The sequence below is a fragment of the Miscanthus floridulus genome, chromosome 14, assembly GCF_019320115.1.
Source record: "Miscanthus floridulus cultivar M001 chromosome 14, ASM1932011v1, whole genome shotgun sequence".
Classification (NCBI taxonomy): domain Eukaryota; kingdom Viridiplantae; phylum Streptophyta; class Magnoliopsida; order Poales; family Poaceae; genus Miscanthus; species Miscanthus floridulus.
In genome coordinates this window covers 74,611,956-74,628,034 of record NC_089593.1, presented here as the reverse complement: position 1 = coordinate 74,628,034, position 16,079 = coordinate 74,611,956, and the positions used below count along the sequence as shown (strand labels likewise).

Below are 16,079 nucleotides of genomic sequence, written 5' to 3'. Positions count from 1 at the left end.
TAATCAAGGACTGCAATTGGCAACTACAAAGAGCACATTGCATCTGTCGGTAATGAAGATAGCATTGAGTTTACCTGTTCTAACCTTCCAACATGGATGGCATAAGAAGTTTGAAGTAGTCGTAAGTCTTCTTTCCACCTTATTCATGATAAATCCGAAGTGTTCAACTCTGGGTTTGGTAGTTCCCATTGGCAATCCAAGATAACTGAAAGTGAGAGACTCGAGTTTGCAACCAAACACCCTAGCCAAGGAGACCCAGTTCATTACCTGGTGGTTGCGCTCAAAGGAAGATGGTGCCCAAGCTAGGCAGGAGAGGCTTCGACACCATTGTTATGTTGGTCAGTTCGACCGTTTGGAAGGAAAGAAATGCAAGAGCCTTCCAGGGGAACTCCTCCTTAGCTCAGCAATTAACTCAGTCCATCGTCGACGAGGCTTCAGCTTGGCTGCAAGCAGGCTACAGGCATTTAAGGTCGCTAGCTGTGTGTATCTGTAATATTGGTTTTAGTGTAAGCGCTTCTTTTCTTTAAGTGAGTTTAGGCGGCCGCATCGGTAATCTACTGGTTACCAGTGTCATGTCTTGTAATGTTTCTACCCCTTCTTAATTAAGTACGTGCTGAGGTACAGTAGCGAAAAAAAACACCCTAGCCAACTGGTGAGCTTTTTCAGGCGAGAGGTTCAAAGGCACTAGGCAAGATTTTTTGAAATTGATCCTGAGCCCAGTTGAGTAAGAGAAATATTCGAAGAGGACTTTTAAGGTGAAGAGTTCTCTCTGAGAGACTTTCATGATTCTGATAATGTCATCGCCATATTGGATGCTAGGGAATTGGGTCATCTCCTAGGGCTGAATTGGGAGCTCAAATAGACCATTTCTGTGGCCTTTATTGAGAATGCATTGAAGCAGATCAGCAGCCAACACAAAGGGAAGGGGGAGAGAGAGGGTCTCCTTGCCTGACTCCACGCTTACAATGAAAACGTTTTCTAGGAACACCATTGAGAAGCATTGATGATGAACTAGAGGCAAGAATTCTTTGGGTCCAGTCACACCATTTGTTATCAAAGCAAAGATGCAACATCATTTAGAGGATCACATTATGCTCCAAAGTATCAAAAGCTTTTGTGAAATCCAGTTTCAAAGTGACAATTTCCCTTTTAGAGTGCTGATACTGATAAATATATTCATATGCCCAAGCAAGGCAATCCTGTATTGTCCTGGTCTTAATGAAGCCATATTGATTTGTGTGGATGGGGAGATTATCTTTGATTGGAGCCTGTTAGCCATATTCTTTGTAATAATCTTGAGGATACAATTTAGAAGAGAGATGGATCTGAAATCATTCACATTAACAGGATGTTTGTTTTGGGGATGAGGGCGATGAAGGAATTATTTATGGCCTGAAGGGTCCAAGGAGACATTAAATAAGTCACAACATAGGGTGTAGAAGTCTTCTTTTATTATCTCCCAACAACTCTTGAGGAACAATCCATTGAAACCATCTAGTCCTGGGGCTTTGTCAGCAGGCATTTGCTTGATTACTGCATCAATGTCCTCAATGGTGAAAGGTCTTGACAGATGCTCCAGAAGGTCTTGACAGATGCTCCAGGTCTCTCTCTATTCAACTAACTGGCTTAGATTATATAGCATTACAAGATTTGTAGTGCATCCCATTCTATTCTTATATTCCTCTAGAAGCAAGGCAGCCTTTTCACTATGATCAGAAACAATTCTACTATCTTCAGTGTCAAGAGAGGTGATGGTGTTCAGTTTGTATCTCTTAGTCTCACACTGAGCTCACAACATTCATAGCTATATTCTATAGATCTGGGAGATTAGTTACTTACTCCAACCATCCTAATATACAAGGCGTAACTAATTTTTTATTCAAATCCTATAATACAAGGTGTGCTCTCTCTAGACGCGCATACATCCATACAGTAGTACTAGTGTTATGAGAGAGAATTAAATGCGTTTCTTAGTCTTTGAACTAGAGGTGGTTATGCTTACGCCTTATATACTAGGACGGATGGAGTATTTGATATCTAAAAAAATTACTGAACACCTAATCATGATGCATCCATGGCTTATACAAAAAAAAAACCTATATTAAAACATGCAAAGTTGAACAGTTGGTTTCATCTTGGTGCAGGACCTATACGAGTTGCTGATTCAATGTCTACCTGTTGCAACTCAACCGCAGCATTTTGCCGAAGATGATCACTTGGTTTTTCATTGGTATGCAAATCAACACTTGTTGTGCTGAGATTGATTGTGCTAGTCGAGACTGAGCTGTAGTAGCCCATTGCATAGGACACCTCCAGCTCCAAGCTCTCCTTGAGCTCTGCGACAATGTCGGTCATTGCCGGTCGCTCCCTTGATCGTTGTTCTTTGCACTTCAGTGCCAACTCTGCAACTTTCCAGAGAGAGTTGACATCATAGATCCCTCCCATCCTTGGGTCAACAACGCTTGCAATATCACCCTCAGAGAGCTTCTGGCGCACCCATAGTGCAACATGGATGCTCTCAGTGTCACTTACAGGAACTGCTGGTGGCTGGCCTGTGATAAGCTCCAATAGCACAACACCGAAGCTGTATACATCACTCCTCACTGAGCTGGGACGTGTTGTAGTATTCAGGGTCAAGATATCCTAGGGTGCCTGCTGGTTGTGTGGTGACATGGGTCCTGAACTCATCAGAGAATGCTTTCATGAGCCCAAAGTCAGCTATCTTCGCCTCAAGATCAGCAGATAGAAGAATGTTCTTTGTCTTCACATCCCTATGGATCAGTGGTGGCTGGCATGATTTATGCAGATACTCCAGTCCTGCACCCAAGTGAGGAACCAGTAATTACATTGCAATTTATCTAGTGTTAGATCTTTTTTCGAAAAAAAAATCTAGTGTTAGATGGATTGTTAGGAGCTAGACACATGGTAATGAGACCAAATTTTTTCTTCAGATCTTGTTAGTATATGAAACAGAGAGTAAGATACAGGCTAGTACACGCTGCAAGATCTATATGATACAGGCTTCTCTTACTACTGTATTTCTAATTCAAGGTACTGTATGTTCAGCCTTACAAACCTTGGGCGGAGTTGAGAGCAATCTTGAGACGTTGATGCCAAGTGAGGGGTGTAGCAGCAGAGGCCTCTCCTGTGATTGATGGTCAGAACAAATTTATTATAGCAACGTTTATGTAAAATGGTGAAATACTAGTTGGCTTGTCAAATTAGGTCATAATATGCATCACTTGTCATGTCAAAAGTGTATGATGGCACAAAAATCAGGGCCCTTAATTTTGCTATGAATATGTTAGACACAGCACACAATAAACATGGCACCTTACACTTTAATGTATTCAAACTTTAACCCAACAAATATCCCCATGCTAAGATGACATTTTCCTGCATCTATGCTGCCAATGTGTTTGACAAAGCTAAAATAGAAATGTGAAATTTTGTCATTAGTGGAAGAGTATGTTTTTTTCTTTATGAGGGTGCAGGCAGGTAGCAAGTTACCTCTTAGACAGTCCTCTAGGTTTCCCCCCTGCATGTATTCATAGACAAGGGCCATATGTTTCTTGTCCTTGCAATATCCAATCAAGGAAACCAGATTTTTGTGATGAACTCTAGACAAATGCTGAGCCTGAAATATGTAATAACAACATTTTATTTCAGTTTTCAAATGCACACGGAAGATAAAGCACAAAAGAATAGCCTACCTCGGCTAAAAACTCTTTATCCCCTTGAGAGGATGTTTTTGAACGCATCTTGACGGCAACTGGACTTCCATTCTCCAAATATCCTAGGAAGACAGAACCAAACCCTCCTCGCCCTATTTCTTCTTTGAAGTTAGCTGTCATGAGCTTCAGCTCCTTGTAGGTGAACTTTCTGTTCTCAAATATGTGTGAACTGGCTTGAGGGCTAATAAACCTTGAGTTGTTTGCCATCCATGTATCTGGATTGAATCATGTATTATATGAAAATATTCAATTAATACACATCTAATTATTTCCTCGATAAATATTTTTTAAACAAATTCCTTGAAGAAATGTCACCTTGTCTGTTTCTCATTCTATGAAGGATAAGTAATCCTGCAACAAACAGTACAGTTGCTACTGCTATTGGAACAACTGTTGCAACGATAAGTGTTTTGTTTCTTTTCTTCTTCTTTGGCTCACATGTAGAAGGACCATTATCACACAAATTTACGTTGTTATCAATCCTGACATTTGATCAACATTATCAGGATTAATTAAATATATAGAGAAAAATGCCGCAGTGTACTTGTTATGTGGCTGCTCGGATTGAGAGGGAGAGGCGGCGACGGAGCTACAGTACCCGCGGGTACTGTTCACGCGAGGGAGAGAGGGCTCCCAGAGGACGCCAGCAACTTAATTGAGCAACTTAATTATTGCTTTTTGCTTGACTATAACTGATACATGGTTTTTTTTATAGAGATGACTGACTTACCCCTAAAGAAATATTCTAACCGAATCAATCTAACATATCTCTTTCATAACAAACCAAACCAATCTAATCTAATCTGTTTCACGCGATACAGTACCATGTGCTACAGTACCGTGTGGGCCCTGGGCCGGCTCCACTTGCCATAACACTACTCCGCCCCTCCAAGACAGCTCGTCCTCGAGCTGTGGCGATTGCTGGAGCAGAAGACCTTGCAGTCCAGAGAAGATCGCCATGGCAGACCTTCCTCCTCGAGGTGCCAAACTTGGCTGCTCCATCTGATCTGCGTGGAATCGAATCCGCCCGGATCAAATGCATGGAGCGCCTGCACGTGGAGTCGATGGTGCCCTCCACGATCAGCCACCCCCGCTATGGGTGCAGCCGAGCGGGGTTGTGTTTGAGGCGTACTCCAAGCGACCGATGGAGCTTTGAAGGCCTGCGGCTGAGCCGGCGGAGAATAAGCGCATGCAAACAACCACGGCCCTGTGCGAGGGATCGGTGTTGTGGCTCGTAGAGGCAGCGACAAAGGCACCATGTCCGCCAATGTCGGTGCATGGATGATCGCCTGCATTGGTGACACTAGTGCTGGCGGGGTTGTTGGTGAAGCTGGTGATGAGACTGCCAGAGTTATGGCAGCCGGGGCCTTCATTGGTGATGTGGCGAACTCCAACGGGGCCTATGCGGCGGCCGAGGGCGCCGCGCCCGTGCTGTCCAGCGAGGGCGATGCGGCGGAGAGCGTCGGCATTAGGCTGCCGCCGTGGAACAGGGGGCCGTCCACCCCGCCGTAGAGGACGCCTGGAGCCGGGGCGTCACCAGGCGCCAAGACAGCCCCGGTGGCCGGGAGCGGCGGTAGGTGCGGCTGGGTACTGGCGCCGTGTAGATGGGTTTCGACGAACCGACGATCCAAGCCGGAAGCGGTGACGGCGACGGCGGGAACTTGATCTGCTGGATGGGAACGCCCTGGGACGGCGGTGGCACGACTGGGAACGAGGTCGTCGCAGTCCCGTCGTAGGGCATCCCATACTGGTACGAGATGACCGGTGCCGTGGTCGCGGCGAGGAAGGCCCTGATGCCCGCCACGGTCTGCCCTAATTCTAGGATTGCGGCCGTCATCTGCTCTGGGGTGAGGACGAGGGCGGCGGGAGACGACGGCGCTGGGGCAGAGGGCGCGATCGCCCCTGAGGACGCCAGCGCGCCCAATGCCGGCGCGCTGATATATGGCAGCAGCGCCGACGAAGACGCTGGTGGCAGCGGGTGGACATGATCGAACCAGAGATCTCTGATACCAGATTGTTATGTGGCTGCTCGGATTGAGAGGGAGAGGCGGCGATGGAGCCACAGTACCCGCGGGTACTGTTCACGCGAGGGAGAGAGGGCAGGGACGGCTAGCTCCCAGAGGAAGCCAGCAACTTAATTGTTGCTTTTTGCTTGACTATAACTGATACATGGTTCTCTTTTTATAGAGATGACTGACTTGACCCCTAAGAAAATATCCTAACCGAATCAATTTAACATATCTCTTTCCTAGCAAACCAAACCAAGCGAATCTAATCTGTTTGACGCGATACAGTACCATGTGCTACAGTACCACATGGGCCCTGGGCCGGCTCCACTTGCCATAACAGTACTTGTTTGATTTAAGTAGCAGGAGTTAAGTCATTATGTGTTTCTAAGTTATCCTTGAGTGATTCTTTATGAAAAATTTAACGGTCCATCTCCAGAGAACCTCAAGGATGAAATGGACTTTTCAAATATATAAATTGGCTACATGATTCTGACCTCAATACCAGAGATCCATTTTGTATCTTTTGTAGCAGAGCTGCAGGTACTGATCCACTGAGTATGTTGCTTGACAAATCACTGCAGAAAGTAAGTTCATGTTCAATATGGTGATGCAGGTATTGCAAAATTAATTTTAGGTTAACAGAAATACTTACAGGAATGACAGTGACGACATTTGCGCTAGAAAATCTGGCACTGGACCAGATAGGCTATTATTTGACAGATCTCTGAATTAAAGAAAGTTCTTGTGAAAAACACTAGAATAGTAATCATAACTGCTTATTAAAAAAAGGTCGAATGCTATGCTACGGGTTTCTGAAAAATTAGTAGGTGAATGTTGCATGTATGGTGGTGGGAACCAGAAAGAGTTATAAGATATGATGAGTCACTTACAGTTGTTGGAGGGATTTTAGATCTCCAAAAGAAGAATTAACTGTACCAGTCAACCCACTCGATGATAAATTCCTGGAACAGATCATATTCCAGGCCAGGGAAACAATACATTCTTCTTTAGTCATTTACTATCTATGTAAATCTTTAATGGTAGAATGCCTTGAAGTGTACTACTTACAGAGCTATTATCTGTGCAGGACCAGATGATGGATAACTGCAGTTCAAGCCATCCCATGCAAATGCTTTTGGTGCACAAGGATCACCCTTCCAATTTTTCTTCAGTGCATATCTTTCTCGAATTGTCATCATAGCTTTAGCTGTTCATATGAAGAAAAGAAAAGAAGGTAAGTTAAATTTATGCTTTCATGACAGCCAAACCATTTAGAAATGGACTAGTAAATTCTAACTGAGCTTCAGGTTTTCGATAAGATGGTACCGTCTATACCATTCGTCGCCATCTCAGTCATTGGCTTGACTGAATATATCTCGAATGCATTCAGGATGGGTGGAAGCGTGGCCGCCGGTGTGGCGACAAGCGAGACGCTATGCTGGCCAGGCCCCTGTACCGTCCTCTTCACAGCCTCCGTGGAGAGGTACTTGGGGGTGAAGCCCTGGCTGGTTCCATCATTCCCCGTAGCATTGTCGACGAGGATGTCAAACTGTCTCAGCCCATTGCTTGGCACCCTCAGTAGCTCCGCGAAGTAGAGGAACAAAAGGTAAGTTGAGTTGCCGTGGGCGTCCTCCAAGGAGGGGTCTGAGCTCCATGAGATGTCCATCTGGGTAGTTCCGTTCACCGGAGTGGCGGCGTTCTGCAGTATCTCCGATGGCTTTGTCGAAGCTGCTGGTGGCGTTAGAGACGTCGACTTCCTTGGTGGTGTTTATGTTGGTCCATGCGGCATTGCGGCCATACCTTTGCCACAGGCGGTCAGACGAATCATCGGGGTACCTGAATGGCGGGACAGAATAATCTGGATTGAACTGGTATCGATTGAAATCGAATCTGGCTGATGGGCGGGACAGGCTGAGCAAAAACAGAGACTGATTGACCGTAGCCTCCGGGTACATGGTTGCACTGAGCGGCCTGAGCTCAAGCCCAGAGATGAACGGTGTACCCAACCCTATATTGACCAAGCACACCTGTAAATGTTCACATTACTTATGATGAATTCATTCATTTAACAAAAAAACAATGCATATTTGACAGGAAAAATGTACTGCGAAATAGACAAATTACTTTTGGTAGGAAGTATCAATGGAGGCAACACCTTTGGAAGACAAGATTATTGTGAAATCTATGATACCATGTATTATGAAAAAATTGCTGATATCATGGTTACGAAAAAAATGCTTTAGTAAATACATTGTCATTACAAAAATTGCTGATATCATGGTTATGAAAAAAATGCTTTAGTAAATCTGACTTGACAGCGCCCGGACGTCCGGTCCGGGGCGCTAGCATCAGACGATGCCCACACAACGAGCGAGCGAATGCCCCACCGCGTCGGGCTTGTGAGCGAGCACCCCAGCAGTGGTCCTATGCCGTCCCGGACGTCGCCCGCTTTCCACACGCATCTCATATGCAACACCCGATTTACTTTTGAAACATCTAGATATAATAGTTGCAACATACAAAAGAAGATATATGAAACACCTGAAACAAGCATCTGAAATGACACTTGCAAAAACACATGAAAAACACTTGAAAAAACGGGAAGAGTGCCTAGAGCAGCTGGCAAAGTCTCCAAGGGTGGAGCTGCTAGTCCGAGGTTCGAACCCTGGCTCCCCACGTTGGCCTCCAGGAAGGCCGCGCCCAAGGTGGCGCTTGTTAAAAAAACACTTGCAAAAACACCTGAAAAACATTTGAAAACCATTGCAAACATATACAACATCCAGACGAAACACTTGCAACATACGTATGAAATACCTAAAACACTTGAAACATATGCTTTCAACATGCATGCATCTGCAACATCCAGATAAAACACTTGCAACATACGTCTGGAACAAATGAAACATTTAGAACATACACTTGAAACATACGTGTATAGCCATTGCAACATGTGCAACATCCCGATCTATTTTTGCAACATCGATATACAACACTTGCAGCATACCTCTGAAACATCTGAAACACTTACTCTTGCAACATGCGCTTTAAGCGTAGCATCTACTTGCTGCTTGGACTAATCGAGGCTCGTCGATGTGGAGCTCGATGCCGCGAGAGGGATGCCAGTGGGCGGCCGGTTGCGCGGCCTCCGCGAGCGGCTATGCGGCCACCAACGAGCTGCTGCGCAGCTCCCGAGGACAAGGCGGGTGGGTGCGGTCCCCCGCTGTGGAGGCGACAGCGCTGCCCGCGGCGAGTGTCCCTCCTGCTAGGAAGGTGAGCGGCCGGCGGGTGGCTCGTGGAGTCGGCCGTAGAAGATGCATGCGTGCGGTAAAAGAAGGCTGTGATGGGCGAGGAGGATTGGGGAATCGACATTTATTTTTTTATGGAGAAGCCAGGAGAAGGCTTCGTATTGGGCTCCACAGCCCAGGAAGGTGCCTCCAGAGCATTGGACGCCCTAATGAGAGCATTTCCGTTAGTAAATACATTGTCATTACAAAATGATCATGGCGATGAGCTCTAGCCACGGCAGCACCACACCAACCCTGATCTCCAACCTTGGTGCCATGGCCTATGGCGCCGAGATGTGTTACCTCAGCGCCGAGCCCAGGGTCCAAAGACGGGTTTATGACTCCCATGGGTATAAATGTGAATTTTTGATGGAAAATGGTTAAATTGAAAAAAAATTCAGGTGACGCCACCGACACCATTTCTTACGCCTATTTCCACTTTGTCCCCTCTTCTCTCTCTTCCACGGAGGATTCTGCTAGATGGGTTTGACTATAAAACAAGTTGAGGTGTATTATTGTACTTGCTCTTAGACACCGGAAATTAATAGCCTAGGGAGGGTCAGACACCTTTTGCCAGGTTTAGACCAAACACATCCAACAATTAAATGCTCGTGCTAAGCCCGTTAGGATCTGTCCTTGTATCTAAAGTAGCATATGGTTTGTTTTCTCATAAAGTATCAAACTGAATTTCTGAAGCATATATATCATGGTTAAACTTGTTATAGATTTTACATCTTTTTAGGGCAAATATATAGCTTCTACATCTTATTTGGTCTATTTACAAGTCTAGGTTCCATTTTAGACTTCCAGCATTGGTCAAAACCTCTGTTTTTTTTAAACTTTCCTGGTTAGAAGAAAGAAAGTGCAGGACAATGATGCTTTGAAAGCGTCTGATGTTTTTTTTTTGTTTCATGCTTGTGGGAGAGTGAGAGTTTGAGTTCGTGACAAAAGAGAGGGAAGAGAACAAATGTATCTATAGAGAAGTTAGTGCTATGTTTACGATTACAATTCAGTCTGCGTATGAACTATCCAACTTTAAGTAGAGAAGGTCATGTTATTTAAATTCATTTGTATGATAGTTTAGTAGTATATTTTTTTTTGTGAGCGTAACTGCATATGGTGAAAATTTAGTGTTTCTTTGGTAGCAACCTGTGTCAAGCAACAGTAGAAATTGAGCTATCCATAGATGTCTTTGGAAAATGACATGTTCCAAGTGTGGATTTTCCAGGAGTCCCGGGCAAACGAAGCCGTGGGTTTGAGTCCAGGTGTGGGTTGGGTGTTGGGATACGGAATCCACACGTGGGTGCATTCTCCAATGGATTACATCCACGTATGGCCAAACGAAGCCTAATTTGATATAAAACAGAGTGAGAATGGTTTGGATTCTCTCAGTTCTCACCCTGGCCTAATTTGGGAGAAGGGGCAGCCAAACTCAGGGAAAAAAAACCTCCCACGAATAACTAAATATCTTATTCAAATAATATCCCCACGGATTGCTCATCCTGAAAAAGTCAGGGATTCCCAGAGGATTTGAGTTTCCAAACTAACCCTGTAGCACTAGCTAGGATGATCAGGTATCGCACAGTGTATTTCCGTAGAGGGGACCCAACGTGTGTGTAGGAGTGGAAGTGTGTGCGGCGCTGAGTTGCATTGCTCGGTGGGCACGTCACAGGTACGCTCGGGCGCACTCTATCATTGTTTAAGCGCGTGGTCAATACGGATGCAAGTTTTTCCATGATTCGTAAGTACTTTTGGCAGGTTTTCGAAAAATTAAGAAAAGAAAAATAGGAGTGGGCTCTAATTAATTATATTTAATTTTATAATAAACTCGAGAATTTCTAATCAACTACTAACTAGCACCAAATTGATGTTCGATCAATTCAAACTAGAAGGCTAAGCAGCTGGTATGGAAAAGGACTTACCTGCATGAAGTCGACCGGCGACACGGCCAAGGCCTCAAAGATGTAGACGCCTTCGGCGGAGGTGACGTTGACGGTGGCCCAGAGATTGACGCCGAGGTGGAGGTCGAAGGCCGCCGGGAGCGCGCTCCGCCCGTCGTAGTTGCCGTAGTAGAAGCTGGCCCGGACGAGGTTCCTGCTTCCGTGCGCCACCGGCCGGAGCGTGTAGCAGCTGCGCGTCGCGCCGCCGCCCGTGACGGTGGGGAAGTAGCGGACGTTGAGATACCGGTCGGCCAGACCCCTATCGACGTACGGTGGCCGCACGGAGGCGTTGAGCCCCTCGCCGGCGTCGGAGACGTAGGTGAGCCTCGACGACGAGTCCTGGTAGCTCAAGCCCTCGCCATAGCCACAGTCGATGCTGATGAAACCTGCAGCACAGATCATCAACCCAAGCATAATCTGAGAGAGGGAACCATGAGGAAGCTTCTTGGGAGGGTCGTAGGAGACGGAGGAATTCGCTAGCTTGGCTGTGAGCTAAAAATAAAATGCATGGTAGCGTGAAGGTAGCAGCTTTTTGCCTGGAGGATCGAGCTGGCATGGACGAGGACGAGAGGGAGCTCCAGGGATGCTGCTAGCAAGCGCACCAGGACGGCCAAGAACATCGCAGCAGTTGATGATGGCGCCATTAATTGATCTGGATAGCTGAAGCTGGGCTAGCTAGTAGACTATGTACCGGGTGGTGGTACGGTCGACCGATCGATTGTTTGCCGGCCGGCGAAGCAAACGAATGAACGCGCGGCACACGTCAAGACGTATGTACATGTGCATATACGACAGGTCAACGTCGTTTACCGTAAGCGTTGGAATTGTTGATGAATGATGATACGGATCGAAAAGGCCAGCAGAGGATGGATGGAAGTCAGCGAGCTAGGCTAAATAAAGCTGTTTAATTTGAAGTTGATGCACACATGAACGTGACATGCCGTGAGTTGCCAACCTCGCGAGGGTTAAACAACCCCAGGAGATGCAATTAACAATGGTGGACGTCCTTGTCCTTGCAGGCCATAGACGCGACTCCCTGTGCGCGTTCACCGGGTATGATGAGAGAGAGAGAGAGGTAAGACAGCTGAGATTGTCTCTGTCGAGTGAGGACTGTGATGTTGCAGCTCCTATTATTTCTCTATTTTATTAGAGCTAGTTTGTTTAGCTCATATACAACTCCATAAAGCTCCTAGGATCCACGTAAGGAGAGCGCTCTGAATACTGTTTATCTCCGGCTGCCGAATCGTGTGCAGCCACGTAGGCTCGTGCGTGTGTGCTCATCGATTCGCTCTCTCTTCGTTAAATTGGGCCAGGTAATATATCTTTGTTCTCTCCTCTCGCACTCGCCCGTCTCCCCGACCGCCGCCGATCCTCCCGCAGACGCCGCCTCCGTCGCCTCGGCTCCCACCTTCCCTTCGTCCCTCTCTCTCAACCTCTTCCTCTCTCCCGACGTGGCGGCGTGTCGGCCGGTCCCAGCGCCGCCGGATGGCCACGCGGCGCGCTGCTGGTGCGACTGCGCCCCCGGACAGCGCCGCGCGTGGGCCCCGGTGGTGGCCTTCGCCGGCCATGGAGCGGCCCGGGTGTGCCTCACCGGTGGCCACGCGGCGTGGCTTCTCCCTGCCGCCGTCTCCCGCGCCATTCGCCTATGCTGACGAAACCCTAGCCGCCTGTGCTCGACGTATCCGGCGGCGCCACGAGCCTCCCACGTCTGTGCGTGGCATCTTCCTTGCCGGCGGCGACGGTGGCGGCTCCGCTCGGCAGCTACATCTGCCGGTACTGACCCTCTCCTCCTTCTCCGTCATCTCTCCTTTGGGTATGTCCTTTTTCTAATAATGCCATGCTGCTCTTCATGTTTTCAATAATCAGGATGCTAATTGATTTCAATAACTCTGTTTCTCCGAAGGTTGCTTTGCTAAATCTCATTACAATATTGTCAGCATGGGCAGGGGTAGTTGATGCCATCGACACTGAGGTACCCAGTACTGTTGCAGCAATATTGCCGACTCATGTAATTCTTATTACATACTGCCTGATCAAGCTTTTTCTTGTTCTCCGGTAGCTTTTCCTGAAGGAGGTTCAAGATTAATAGATTTTGCTGGGGCTGGTGCTACGCTACGGCAACTTTTAGATTCATTGTTAGCTGCAGGTATGCCTTGCCTGGGACCCTGCATGTATCATTCTCTTGAGTAAATTCATGAGTTAGTCTCCAATGTTTCATGGAATGCAGCTGCACATCTCCGATTGTTCCTCAGTTCTGCTCCTACATTGCACTGTCATCAAAAGGAATTTGTATTAGTGGAAATCGTGCTTCGGCTGAATTATGTCAAGCAGGGTATGGAATCCTTTTCGACACTAATTACAAATTATTCATTCATCTTCCTCATCACTTTGAACTGACCAGTTCCAATGTTTTATAGAAAACATACGTCTATTCCCATTATCAAACTTTGGTCCACAAACGTTGTCCTTCTATTCGTGGTCAATGATATGTTTGTGAAAATCTATATTAATCTTGCCTCGGCTTTTGCAACAGATATATAGGCTTCGTTGATCATTTTGTTTTATCTTTTGCTGATTTCCAATAGTCAGGGGTTCCAATCTAAGACATCCCAAATTATTGCTAAGTGCAGGGAACGACGAGCTCCTAATACCATGCCTCATGGTGAAATGTCTTTGCTGCTCCCTTCACTCCGACCAGCTATATCCGATCTAAAAAATCTAAACCTCATTTTTTCGTAGTGTTTGAAGGTTTCTACCTGATCTTATGATCACCCTACCTGATATACATATCCCTGTTTTGGTTGTTCTGAGCATCTTGTGTACTAACTATGTATTTTTCGGCTGCAGTAAAGATGATGTGCATCCACAGCTTGGTTCGGTCATTCTTTGTGCAGCTTTTTGAGAAGATTCATGTTTCAGTATGTAATCTTTCCTGCACCGCATATTCCCTTTCTAGGTTCATACTTACAAAGTTCTCATCATTGGTCATTTTTTATGATAAGATCAGGAGGACTTGGCCCTGATTTTTTGCTATTGATTGAGTCTAGCAATGGTTCTAAGCGAATGATCAGCAAGGACTCATAAGAGGACATGGCCGTCAGAGTGAAAAGAGTTGACAGTGTCCCGTGCTCGGTCAGTAATGCATTTTCTCTCGGAATGTCATTCTGCTACTGCAATTTTCATCTCTTGAGAACAATGTGCTATAAGCACTGCATGTTGCGGATTCCAGGAGCTATATATATATATATATATATATATATATATATATATATATATATATATATATATAAGAAAATACTAATAAAAAAATCGCCGGGACTCCAGGCTCGCCGTCTCCGTCCGCGCTTCTTCTTCCTCTTCCTTTCCCCTACCTGTGGCGCTTGCTCTCCCCCAGCGGTGACATCACAGGCCCACCGCTCATACGCCGGCGCCACCGGCCCGTAAGAAGCACCGCCGCGGAGGCCGCCTCCTAGCTACCTAGATCCAGCTTCCCTCCTCACGCCCCAGACCATTCCGTCGGTGGCATCAGGGGACGCGTCCTTGGCCGGCTTAACGCCGACGCCCGCGTGCTCCGCCTTCAAGGTCCACCCTGGCGTTGACGCCGGGGTGGGAGGCCACCAGAGGGCGGCCGGGAAGCCGAACGAGTCACGGGACCTCCGCTCCGTCGCTAGGCCCACGGTAGCGGAGCCTCCCTTCCTCTGCCTCAACCGCCGCCGCCTGGGTTGGCGCGGGAGCGTGGCGGTGGCGCGACGTGCCCAGCATCGTCTTAACGCTCCTCAGCGGCAACCCAAGGACCGACTCCTACAATGAGACCCGCAGAATGTTCGTCGTATGCAACCATGCCTGATAAGCAAACATGCCCGTCCCCAGGTTTGTGCCTTCTTCTTTATTTGGTTCTTACTTTATTTGTTGATTATTTTGGTTCTATTACAAATCTGAATATCATGTGCCAACCGGCCTTAGTTTAGCCTGCCCTGCATATCATCAGTATGGTGACTTTGGGCACTTCTTTAATTGTCTTGCTTTAGCCTACTTTTAGACTCTACAGTGAGCAGAGCAGGAACTCAATGGTCTTGCTTGACTTTTGTTGGTGCCGTGCTTCTTTTTTTGACATTAAAATGATGATTCGTAGTTGTCTATTCAACCACTTGAAAAAGCACAATGTACTACTTTATATCCTATTTTTGCCTATATATGGTTTCGACGATATGCTTCTACCGTTATAACTTTATATCCTATTTGATATTCCCTTCACACTTTTATTTAATTGTTTTCAGCTTCCAAGACAAAGTAGTGTGCTTGGCAGCATCAAAGTCTGCAAATTTTGTGTTTCAAGATAAAAAATGCTTTTATTGTATGGACTTTTTTTTTTCCCGAGAGCGTGTATGAGCCTTGTGTTCCTGGAAGAAGTACTTCTCAAATTGTTTTTTTATGACGCATGAATGATGAATGTATCCTTCTACCAGACATTTCTTTACGGCCGATGATCAAGCCCATGTCTTTAGTTTAGTAATTTAGATCAATGTTCAGAGTAGATCTGTATCCAATTTGTCAGTTGTACTTTTCTCTACCTGTACACACAACTTCTACATCAAAGTGAAATGATCATACATGCCATCGTGATAAATCCTCTCTTTACCATGATGCATGATGTTTACATCTATACTCTCCCTGTTGAAGCCTAAACATTTGTGTAGCAATGCCTGATGATGTAACTAATGTATATTTTACTGAATGGCGCTTCACTCTGTTGTACATATATAGATTAATGAATCTGTGAACGCTTGCCATCTACTTCACTCTACTGAATATATTGCTGTTTCCAAAGCTATGTGCAGTCACTACGGGCGTGGCGAAGCGCGCCTGCCTACCTAGTCTGTCATGTAACTCATCGCTTATACATTCGGCAGGCTAATTAGGGGCTCACTGGCAATTATTCACTGGCAATTATTGTTATACCATAGCTGATCGAGATATGAGGAGCACGGGGTGAGGGCCATAGAATGACTTGTTTTATAGCCACTTCAATTTATGATAATGTTTATACTAATTTACGATAAAAGTGAATGCATATTTACAATACATGCGTTACTAGCTCATGATGATATGTAT

The 16,079-nt window shown here is 46.2% G+C and overlaps 1 long non-coding RNA gene and 1 pseudogene across 9 annotated transcripts; one reads left to right on the top strand and one right to left on the bottom strand.

Annotated features, from left to right (window-relative positions):
- Nucleotides 1-1,969: 1,969 nt before the first annotated feature.
- Nucleotides 1,970-11,437, bottom strand: LOC136504531 (probable LRR receptor-like serine/threonine-protein kinase At1g05700; annotated as a pseudogene).
- Nucleotides 11,438-12,180: 743 nt separating this feature from the next.
- Nucleotides 12,181-15,755, top strand: LOC136505150 (uncharacterized). Of its 9 annotated transcripts, none has more exons than XR_010771113.1 (8): nucleotides 12,183-12,740; nucleotides 12,871-12,939; nucleotides 13,027-13,113; nucleotides 13,195-13,299; nucleotides 13,598-13,715; nucleotides 13,815-13,885; nucleotides 13,975-14,837; nucleotides 15,245-15,755. It is a non-coding gene; the product is annotated as an uncharacterized lncRNA (long non-coding RNA). The 9 variants fall into 9 exon arrangements; XR_010771114.1 differs by having other exon boundaries at nucleotides 12,183-12,780; nucleotides 12,905-12,939; XR_010771112.1 differs by having other exon boundaries at nucleotides 12,183-12,780.
- The last annotated feature ends 324 nt before the right edge of the window (nucleotides 15,756-16,079 follow it).